Below are 11,744 nucleotides of genomic sequence, written 5' to 3'. Positions count from 1 at the left end.
ACTGCCCCTCTGTATATATCATCCTGGCATATATGTCCTCCTCCTGGTATATCTGTCCCCATCCTGGGAACTTCCTGGTATGTATGTACCCTTCCTGGTATATACAGTATGTCCTCCTCCTGGGCCTATCATGGTTTATTTGTCCCCTTTCTAGCATATATGTCCTCTTTCTGGTATATATGTCCCCTCCCTTGGCCACTCCTGGTATATATATATGCCCATCCTGGATTATTTGTCCCCATCCTGGTATAAATGGCCCATCCGGGGGTTCTCGTAGTAAATCTATCCCCCTCCTGGGCACATTCTGGTATATATGTACCAATCCTTGTTTCTGTCCCCTTCCTGCTATATATGTCCTCCTGGCATATATGTCCCCTTTCTCGGCTCCTCCTTGCATATTTGCAGCAAAAAGAAAAAAAACAAAAAGCATTTTACTCAGCCTCCCTAAGTCTCACATTGCACGGCATCCTCTCTGAGCCACAATGCATTTCAGCTACATATGCGCACTCCAACGCGCATCCAGCTGAAGCAAGGTGGGGACTGAAGTTGGTGGACCCCCACCACCCCCGCTCTTGTCTTTGGCTCACAGAGCGGTTACCTGTCCCCGCCGGCTGCCAAGTGCTTACCACCTCCGTGGCTCTGCTTTCCTGCAGCAATGTGGTGAGGTCTCAGAGTGATGACCTCATCACACTGCTGCAGGCTGAGCCCTGCTCTGCCCAACTGACCCTGCCTCCAGCACACATGGCTAATTTGCATGCAATACAAATTAGTGATGTGTAGTGGCAGAAGTAACACTGCCGAGCCTTTCTGCTGTGGCTGTAACTGGAGCCCAGTGAAGAGGGAGACCCGATCGGCCCGGGCTTAATAAATCTAAGTAATTACCCTGGACCCGGCCAGGCCCCCCTCTTCACCGGGCCCCATACACCAGTCACGGTTGTAATGCCCTGATAGCGATCCTGATTCCAGATCGGTTGTGAACTCCATATGCCTCAGGCCATATGAGCTAGTACCAATGACAATAACTAGAGGTGGATAACCAATTGCATTCATAATGCACTAAAGTAAAATATGCACCCAATACATTCAGCAACGGCCAAAGAAAGTTCTTGAAGCGACACTATATATATACTGTGCACTCTTGGGTTCTTGTAACCTAATGGCATTTACAAAATCTCTGTTTGTAGTGTTGATTGACAGGGCAGCAGGCTGGGGCTCATTGTGATCATTGCAAGCGTTCAGACCGAGATATTGTATGTCATGTCTCAGTCCTATACATTGGGCCTTTGACACACATTATGTAATGTGTGACCCGTGATTGAGTCAGGAGACAACTGTTCTGTAGAAAAATAAGGTGCAATCTTATAGACATGACATGGTGGGTATTTGATAATAGAGGTACCGGTTGGTGATGGTGATTGCTATGGATCAGCACAGGTAATAAAAGGGATAAATATAAAGGTGAATGTTAACAGGTACAAACTGGTCTTAGGTGACTGAAAGAGCATCAATAAGGCTAAATCCACACATTCATCACACATTCAAGTGATCTGCGATTTCTTCTTGGACAGCAGTCGGACGCATACGGTAGAAATAGAATGGATCTATTCACACATCTGTTAAAATCACGGATCCGAAAGTGATATCCATGAGACTCAGATGATGTTCTGTTCTCATCCCATCTGCAGATGAAACTCAGCCATTCAAGTTTTTGGGAATCCATGAGACAAGGAGGCAAATTGTAAAGCTTCCTATTTGCTTCCATTTTTCATCTCTGTCTCACGGATCTGTCATTTAGTGATAAACTTATATAGAAATGTGACAATCCAAAGTTTTTTTTTTATTAGCTTGGAAGCAAGAAAATATCTTCAGTGGAAAAAAAATGAAGAAAAAAAATGTAAGCAACTAAGATGCGGCTAGAATGACACATGAGAAAAATCAGTCTGCTTTTCTCAGATGGTCACACTGACATGGAAGTGTGAATGCAGCCTACGGGTATATGCTCTATTAAGATATTTCATGTAGCAGACATTCTATCAGCTCTTGATCTTTTTGTTTTAAGACACAGTATAAGGTTTATGGATTCTAATTCATTCCTTTGCTTTTGTTGTCCTGTGCCTCCTCCTTATGGACACAATGACACTTGGGTGCCTTTGTAATTCCTTCTCCTGTGAGTGATTGACACACAGATACAAAGCTTTGACCCTTCTTCTCAGGACAGCATCCAACAACACGGTAATCCACAGCATGAAATCCACATCTCAGATTAGCCAACAACATCTCTATAAAGGTCTAGACGGAGCACGTGAGGTTACTACATGTGTCACCGTGTTCTAGGTGGAACCTTTACAATCTTTTTTTCGTTTATATTATCGTCCAACATAGAGAAAAAAAACATTTGTCACTGCTCACTAAAGGATTTGGCTATCAAAAATAAGTTTATATCATGACCTTTGTATCATTTATCTTCTATAAAATCAATATAAGTTTTTATATAAGTGAAAACAAAAAAAGCAACAAACTATCCCAGCTGTAAATAGCTAATTTCAGAGAAGAGCTTGGTGAAAAACTTTTACAATGAATAGGGTCAACCTTAGTTCTTATAAAGGCAATCCTAGTGGTAGTGGATGCTATTATATGGAGTGTTTAATATCGGATGACAAGTAGAAATGGTGTTATAGACAAAAGTCAAACCAGAGACCAGAGTTTAAGGATGATCTAAAACAATGTTCCGTAGCCATTGGGTTCCCTTGATTGAGGTTTTGAGATGTCAGTAGTTGCTTATTGTTATGCTCCAATAGCACTCGAAATGTCAAAACATCACTAAAGGCCACTTAGATGGGCTAATGTAGGCCCAATGCCAATCTACTATATACAAGTTCAGCTGATTCATTTACTGCCCCATTCAAAACAGCCAAAAACTATGATTGTTTTTGTGCTGCTGTGAACATTGAAATGTATGCCAGCATAAATGATCTTATTATTCAAACCAGCAATCAGATCATTTATGCCAACATGTTTTCACAGGCTGATGATCAGACCTGAGCTTTCTTATAAATGTTTGTTTGCCGAATATCAGCCTTTACGAAGGGGGCAGGAATAGATAAAATGCTATTGAAACTGCAGTCAGGGGCTATGCACAATATCACTGCCACTTAAGTGTAGCTTGTCTTTTTCAGTAATATGCTGTAATAGTTTTAGTTAATGTATGTTATCTCTGAGTACAGCTATCCTGAATGCTTGTAAGTGACCTAAAATGTGAAAAAAAAAAAAATAAAAATGGATGAACTCTAACCTACAGGGTGCCTCATATTGTATAACAGTGAACTCTAGGATTTGTTTGCATTATATGAACAAAGCCCAATAACCGCTTTACTGCACTTATGAGCACCTGAAGGAATAGATAAAGTAGGTATGTATCCCCAATTAGGCACTCGGTATGCAGAAGGACAGAAGGATAGCTCTGGGGTGTGAGCCACAACCAGTAAGTCTGCTTCTTTACCTGTCAGTTTCTTCCTCCTCGCAGGCAATAACCAAATGTGGCTGCTACCTGAATCAGTTTAACTCCTTATCATTAGTTACTGTATGGTAATGTTATATGGCTTTTACTGATGTCCACGACCACACGTAGTTTGTGCTCTGGTCACGCATTGAGACTTTAGATTTTACTTCTCTTTCTGTTCACCAGTAACTTGAGATATATATATATATATTTTTATATATATATATATATATATATATACTACCCTTATTGAAAAAATGACCAAGTATGGGTTTGACAAGGCTATGGTTAGGTGGATTCATAACTGGCTCAGTGATCGTACAATATATGGTTGCACATCCAATCGGAGGCGTGTTTAAGTGGGGTACCACAAAGTTTTATCTTGGTGCCAGTGTTGTTCAACATTTTATATAAATGATCTAGATAAGGGAACTGTAGGTAAATGAATCAAATTTGCAGACAACGCAAAGCTAGGAGGGATAGCTAACACTAGAGAAGACAGAGAAATGATTCAGAAGGATCTAGATAAGCTTGATTAATGGGCAGTCACTAATAGAATGGTATTTAAAAAGGAGAAATGCATCATTCTATATCTGGGCAAGAAAAATAAAAATAATATCTATAGAATGGGAGGAACAGAACTAAATAACAGCACATGTGAAACAAAGTTTGGTATACTAATAGATCACAGACTCCGCATGAGTCAACAGTGTGATGCAGCAGCAAAAAAGGCAAACACAGTTTTGGGATGTATTAAAAGAAGTATAGAGTCTAGATCATGTGAAGTAATTATTCCCCTCTACTTCTCTTTGGTCAGACCTCATCTGGAATTCTGTGTCCACTTGTGAGAACCACATTTTAAAAAAGACAATGAAAAACTGGAGCAAGTTCAAAGAAGGGCTGTCAGGATGGTGAGCGGACTGCATACTATGTCCTACAAGGAACGATTAAAGGATCTGGGAATGTTCAGCTTGCAAAAAAGAAGGTTAGAAGAGACTTAATAGCTGTCTACAAATATCGAAAAGGATGTCACAGTGTAGAGAGGATCATCCTTTTTCTCATTTGCACATGAAAACATAAGAAGCAATTAAATGAAACTGAAAGGGAGACAATAAAGATTAGATATTAGAAAAAAAAAATGTTTTGAGAGTGAGAGTGAATAGGCTGCCACGAGAGGTGGTGCATTCTCCTTCAATGGAAGTCTTCAAGCAGAGGCTGAACGGACATCTGTCTCAGATGGACCTTGGAGGTCCCTTCCAACTCTAACCTTCTATGAATGATATATGCATAGTGTGTGTTTATACACTACAGTTCAAAAGTTTGGGGTCACCCAGACAATTTTGTCTTTCCATGAAAAATCATACTTTTATTTATCAAATGAGTTGCATAATGAATAGAAAATATAGTCCAGACATTGACTAGGTTAGAAATAATGATTATTACTTGAAATAATAATTTTCTCCTTCAAACTTTGCTTTCGTCACAGAATGCTCCCTTTGCAGCAATTCCAGCTTTGCAGACCTTTGGCATACTAGCTGTTAATTTGCTGAGGTAATCTGGAGATATTTCCCCCCATGCTTCCAGAAGCCCCTCTCACAAGTTGGATTGGCTTGATGGGCACTTTTTGCATACCATATGGTCAAGATGCTCCTAGAACATCTCAATAGGGTTGAGATCTGGTGACTGGGCTGGCCACTCCATTACAGATAGGAGCTGCCTTCTTCTTCCCTAAATAGTTCATGCATAATTTGGAGGTGTGCTTTGGGTCATTGTCCTGTTGTAGGATGAAATTAGCTCCAATCAAGCGATGCCACAGGGTATGGCATGGCATTGCAAAATGGAGTGATAGCCTTCCTTATTCAAAATCCCTTTTATATTGTACAAATCTCCCACTTTACCAGCACCAAAGCAACCCCAGACCATCACATTACCTCCACCATGCTTGATAGATGGCGCCAGACACTCTTCCAGCGTCTTTTCAGTAGTTCTGTGTCCCACAAATGTTCTTCCGTGTGATCCAAACACCTCAGACTTTGATTTGTCTGTCCATAACATGTTTTTCCATTCTTCTGTCCAATGTCTGTGTTCTTTTGCCCATATGAATATTTTCCTTTTATTAACCAGTCTCAGATATGTCTTTTTCTTCGCCACTCTGCCCTGAAGGCCAGCATCCTGGAGTTGCCTCTTCTTCACTGTAGACATTGACACTTGCATTTTGCGTGTACTATTTAAAGAAGCTGCCAGTTGAGGACCTGTGAGGCATTGATTTCTCAAACTAGAGACTCTATTGTATTTGTCTTGTTGCTCAGTTGTGCAGCGAGCGGGGCCTCCCACTTCTCTTTCTACTCGGGTTAGAGCCTGTTTATGCTCTCCTCTGAAGGGAGTAGTACACACCGTTGTATGAAATCTTCAGTTTCTTGTCAATTTCTTGCATGGAATATCCTTCATTTCTAAGAACAAGAATAGACTGTCGAATTTCACATGAAAGTTCTCTTTTTCTGGCCTTTTTGACAGTTTAATGGAACCAACAAATGTAATGCTCCAGATTCTCAACTAGCTCAAAGGAAGGTCCGTTTTATAGCTTCTCTAATCAGAAAAACTGTTTTCAGCTGTGCTAACATACCTGCACAAGGGTTTTCAAAGGATTTCTAAACATCCATTAGCCTTCTAACACAGCAAACACAATGTACCATTAGAACACTGAAGTGATAGTTGTTGGAAATGGGCCTCTATAAAACCTATGTAGATATTGCAATCAACACCAGACGTTTGCAGCTAGAATAGTCATTTACCATATTAACAATGTATAGAGTGTATTTCTGTTTAATTTAATATTAGCTTCATTGAAAAAAATGTGCTTTTCTTTCAAAAATAAGGAAATCTCTGTGTAACCCTAAACTTTTGAACTGTTGTGTGTATATATATATATATATATATATACACACACACACACATACACACACACACACACACGTAAATCCATACATATATATATATATAGATATATGGATTTACATTGTTAAAAAAAAATAGTCTGATCAGAAGTGTAGTCTCCAACTGAGCTGCAGAGGTTCTTTGCATTCCTGCAAGTATACTAGGAGTGCTGCGTCTTTCTTTTTTGCTGTCTATGGCAATATTTGGATGGTTGCTGACGAGTGCCTTGCACCCACTTTTTCTATTACAGTAGTGGTGCTGCTCTAACCTTTCTATATTGTGTGTATACTGCATGTGTATATATACTATGTGTATATATATATATCAGGGCCAGAAATATTTGGACAGTGACACAAGTTTTGTTATTTTAGCTGTTTAGAAAAACATGTTCAGAAATACAATTATATATATAATATGGGCTGAAAGTGCACACTCCCAGCTGCAATATGAGAGTTTTCACATCCAAATCGGAGAAAGGGTTTAGGAATCATAGCTCTGTAATGGATAGCCTCCTCTTTTTCAAGGGACCAAAAGTAATTGGACAAGGGACTCTAAGGGCTGCAATTAACTCTGAAGGTGTCTCCCTCGTTAACCTGTAATCAATGAAGTAGTTAAAAGGTCTGGGGTTGATTACAGGTGTGTGGTTTTGCATTTGGAAGCTGTTGCTGTGACCAGACAACATGCGGTCTAAGGAACTCTCAATTGAGGTGAAGCAGAACATCCTGAGGCTGAAAAAAAAGAAAAAATCCATCAGAGAGATAGCAGACATGCTTGGAGTAGCAAAATCAACAGTTGGGTACATTCTGAGAAAAAAGGAATTGACTGGTGAGCTTGGGAACTAAAAAAGGCCTCGGCGTCCACGGATGACAACAGTGGTGGATGATCGCCGCATACTTTCTTTGGTGAAGAAGAACCCGTTCACAACATCAACTGAAGTCCAGAACACTCTCAGTGAAGTAGGTGTATCTGTCTCTAAGTCAACAGTAAAGAGAAGACTCCATGAAAGTAAATACAAAGGGTTCACATCTAGATGCAAACCATTCATCAATTCCAAAAATAGACAGGCCACAGTTAAATTTGCTGAAAAACACCTCATATAGCCAGCTCAGTTCTGGAAAAGTATTCTATGGACAGATGAGACAAAGATCAACCTGTACCAGAATGATGGGAAGAAAAAAGTTTGGAGAAGAAAGGGAACGGCACATGATCCAAGGCACACCACATCCTCTGTAAAACATGGTGGAGGCAACGTGATGGCATGGGCATGCATGGCTTTCAATGGCACTGGGTCACTTGTGTTTATTGATGACATAACAGCAGACAAGAGTAGCCGGATTAATTCTGAAGTGTACCGGGATATACTTTCAGCCCAGATTCAGCCAAATGCCGCAAAGTTGATCGGACGGCGCTTCATAGTACAGATGGACAATGACCCCAAGCATACAGCCAAAGCTGCCCAGGAGTTCATGAGTGCAAAAAAGTGGAACATTCTGCAATGGCCAAGTCAATCACCAGATCCTAACCCAATTGAGCATGCATTTCACTTGCTCAAATCCAGACTTAAGACGGAAAGACCCACAAACAAGCAAGACCTGAAGGCTGCGGCTGTAGAGGCCTGGCAAAGCATTAAGAAGGAGGAAACCCAGCGTTTGGTGATGTCCATGGGTTCCAGACTTAAGGCAGTGATTGCCTCCAAAGGATTCGCAACAAAATATTGAAAATAAAAATATTTTGTTTGGGTTTGGTTTATTTGTCCAATTACTTTTGACCTCCTAAAATGTGGAGTGTTTGTAAAGAAATGTGTACAATTCCTACAATTTCTATCAGATATTTTTGTTCAAACTTTCAAATTAAACGTTACAATCTGCACTTGAATTCTGTTGTAGAGGTTTCATTTCAAATCCAATGTGGTGGCATGCAGAGCCCAACTCGCGAAAATTGTGTCACTGTCCAAATATTTCTGGACCTAACTGTATACTGTGTATACAGTATATGCCGTGGGGAAAAAAAGTATTTAGGCAGCCGCCAATTGTACAAGTTCTCCCACTTAAAAAGATGAGATATGCCTGAATTGACGTCATAGGTAGACCACAATTATGACAGACAAAATGAGAAAATAAATCTAGAAAATTACCTTGTCATGGTTTTTTTTTACAAATTATGGTGGAAAAGAAGTACTTAGTCATCTATAAACATGCACAATTTCTGGCTCTCACACACCTGTAACTTCTTCTTTAAGAGGTTCTTCTGTCCTCCACTGTATGTACTGTTTTTCAGCCAGTGCTGTAAATTATAATGTGATCTTATAGCACTATGCTCTCTACTGGATATGGAAACTGAGAAGTTAAAGCCAGATACTTTGTGTAAAAATAAGCGGGGCTGCTGATAAGTCTTTGGCTTTACCCAGAATGAAACGAGATAGGATGATGAATCGTTATATTTATTCCACATACTCCCCACTGATGTCAACACACTTCTTACATCAGTATTCCAAGTTCTGTAAGCCTAGCAAATAGAAGGATTTAAGTTGTGCCTCAAACCAGGAATGCGTAGCAGCCGTGGCATCAGAAATGGTGTGAAATTTGGTACCCTTGAGGTATCTCTTCAGGTTTGGAACAGATGATAGTCAGAGGGAGCTAGATCTGGTGAATAACGTGGGTGGTCAACCAACTGGAAGCCCAGCTCTGCCAGTTTTGCCGTGGTCACTTGTGCAGTGTGAGCGGAGGCATTTTCTTGCTGGAACAAGATTTCTTTGAACAGCTTGCCGTGCCTTTTGGCTTCCAGAGCTGCCTTCAAGTGGTCCAAAAGTTCAATGTAATACCTTGCATTGATGGTCAAACCCTTTTGAAGGTTGTCCACTACCAGCAAACCCTCCATATCCCAGAACACAGACACCATCATCTTAGTGGCAGATTTTTGCACCCTAAATTTCTTTGGATGAGGAGAACCACTGTGCCTCCACTCTTTTGACTGCTCCTTGTGTGATGCCCTGGCAAAACCAGGTAGTCACAGAAATAGTTACTTCTCCTTGGCAGCTACACAATCCCCACACAGATGTCCACCAGCCAATCAGGCCTTACGCACCCCATACCCAGGAAAAAGGGAGGGGGCGAGAGGAGCTAAGGAAGGAGAGAGAGGAGTCAGGTTTCAGTGGTGCTGTAGTCAGTGAAGAAGCAGACAGGGGAAGCTTGGAGCTCCCCGGGAGAAGGTGGTAGCCGGGGTTGGAACCCTGAACTACCAGACTAGGTGGCAGTGAGGGCCACAGGTGACGGAGATCCGGTCTTGGGAATCCTGAAGCGACCGGGACAGGGTTGTAGCCTGCCAGTGCTGGGAGAGGGACCCGATCCGGAGGCTGTTCAAATGGACTAGTCCAGACAAGAAAGACACAGACAGAGAGTGTGCAAAGAAGGGCCCTGGCTGTACATCTGGGTGTGGGACCCGAAGACACCCGCCAAAGGTGACTGGCCATTTGACAACTTGGTTGACAAAACAGACTGTGTGTTTACTGACCCTCCACATCAATACAGCCTCATCCAGCACCAGGACAACCGAACTGTAAGTGTGCTGATCCCTGCAATCCTGCCACCACCACAACTCCCAACTGGGCCCCGGGACTACAACTCCCCTACCCGTGGAGGGGATCCCACCTTGCTTCCCTGCTCCATCATCCCGGGCACGGTCCCCAGAGGCAGCAGCGGTGCCACCATCTCATCACCGCAACCCACGGGGGGCGTCACAGACAATCTCCCCTGTAAATATCCCCTTTTCACTTGTGGGCGGTGGACCGCTGCTCTAGCCCGGGTCCGGTTCCCACTCGAGCCACAGTAAAGCCCCGGATCCGAGCATCCTCGAGCAGCCCCTTAGCTACGGTCTGGCCCCACCCGCAACACTTGTTGTCAGGGTCATACAAATAAATCCAGGTCTCATCCATAGTGACTAGTCGATCCAGGAGGTTCTTATCAGTCCGGAAATGCTGACAAATGAACCGGGAAGTTTTCACTCGCATGTTTCTCTGATCTGTTGTCAAACATTTGGGGACTCACTTTGCAGAAAGCTTCCTCAAGTCCAAATGTTCATGGATAATGACACAAACAAATTCATGGGAAATCCCAATGATGTCTGCTATTGCTTTATCTGAAATTCGTCAATTCACCAGTATGAGGTTGTGCACAGCATCGATGATCTCCGAAACAACAATCACTGTCGGTTGTCCAGGATGTTCCTCATCATTGGTGCTGAAGTGGCCCGTTTTAAATTTGACAACCCAGTTCTTAACTGTGGAATATGAAGGGCAATGATCCCCAATGTCTGCAACATATCACCATGAATATCCTTTGTGGACTTTCCTTGCAGAATCAAGAATTTTATCACTCCTCTGCTCTCAGTTGCTGTGAATATTGCATTAGACTCAGCCATTTTGAAAACATATATTAGACACACAAGACTTTCATGTGATGTAACATTCATTACCATAGAATCAAAAAAAGATCACAAAGCCAAAAACATATCAGCAGTCCCTCATCCCAGTGTAGAGACCATGGAAGGTCCATGCTGCTGTGTAGGGACAGAAATTTGTACAATATTGTCCACACTACTTCAGTGTAATGACTTTTCTGTATAATTATGTGCACACGTAGGCATATCCTAGTCTAATTCACATAATGTGATTGCACACGGTGAGCAAAATCAGACAAGTGGAATGTGATCAAAAATAGCATTCCACTCGGGCCAATGTTATTGTAAGGGGACGTTCCGATCTGCAATTTTACTCTCAGCCCTAATTGGACCAAGAAAATAAATGCAGCATGTTGCGAGTGTCAGCGAGAGGCGTGTCACTCGCACCATACAAATCTATGGAGGTGAGTGAAACATTGGACAACATTTGGATGACATCCGAGTGCAGTGTGATATATGCATCATCTGACAATGGAGGAGATTTTCCCTCCCTCTCCTCCGCAGCTGTGATCGAACACAAGATCGGATCACAGTATAATTACACTCGACTCACACTCACAGCAGAGCAGGAGGCTAGGGTCATCAGCATATCACATTCGATGCTCTCACATCGGATGCTATTCGATCATGTGGCCCAGCCTTACACCTTGACTCTGATGGATCTTGTCACCTTCAGGGCTTATTTGTGTGGATGCTGTGCATGTGTTGGCTAAAGAAAGAAAATAGATTTTCTTTTGTTCTGTTGAAATGACAATTGTTAATATTTTATAATCCTCCTAGCTACTTTCCACAGGTAAGGGCAATGCCCAGCTGGAGCCTTGTGTACTTAGAGATGATTTGCTCTTAGCAAGGGATG

Source organism: Anomaloglossus baeobatrachus, chromosome 3, assembly GCF_048569485.1.
Source record: "Anomaloglossus baeobatrachus isolate aAnoBae1 chromosome 3, aAnoBae1.hap1, whole genome shotgun sequence".
NCBI lineage: Eukaryota > Metazoa > Chordata > Amphibia > Anura > Aromobatidae > Anomaloglossus > Anomaloglossus baeobatrachus.
Note: the sequence above shows the minus strand (reverse complement) of the source record.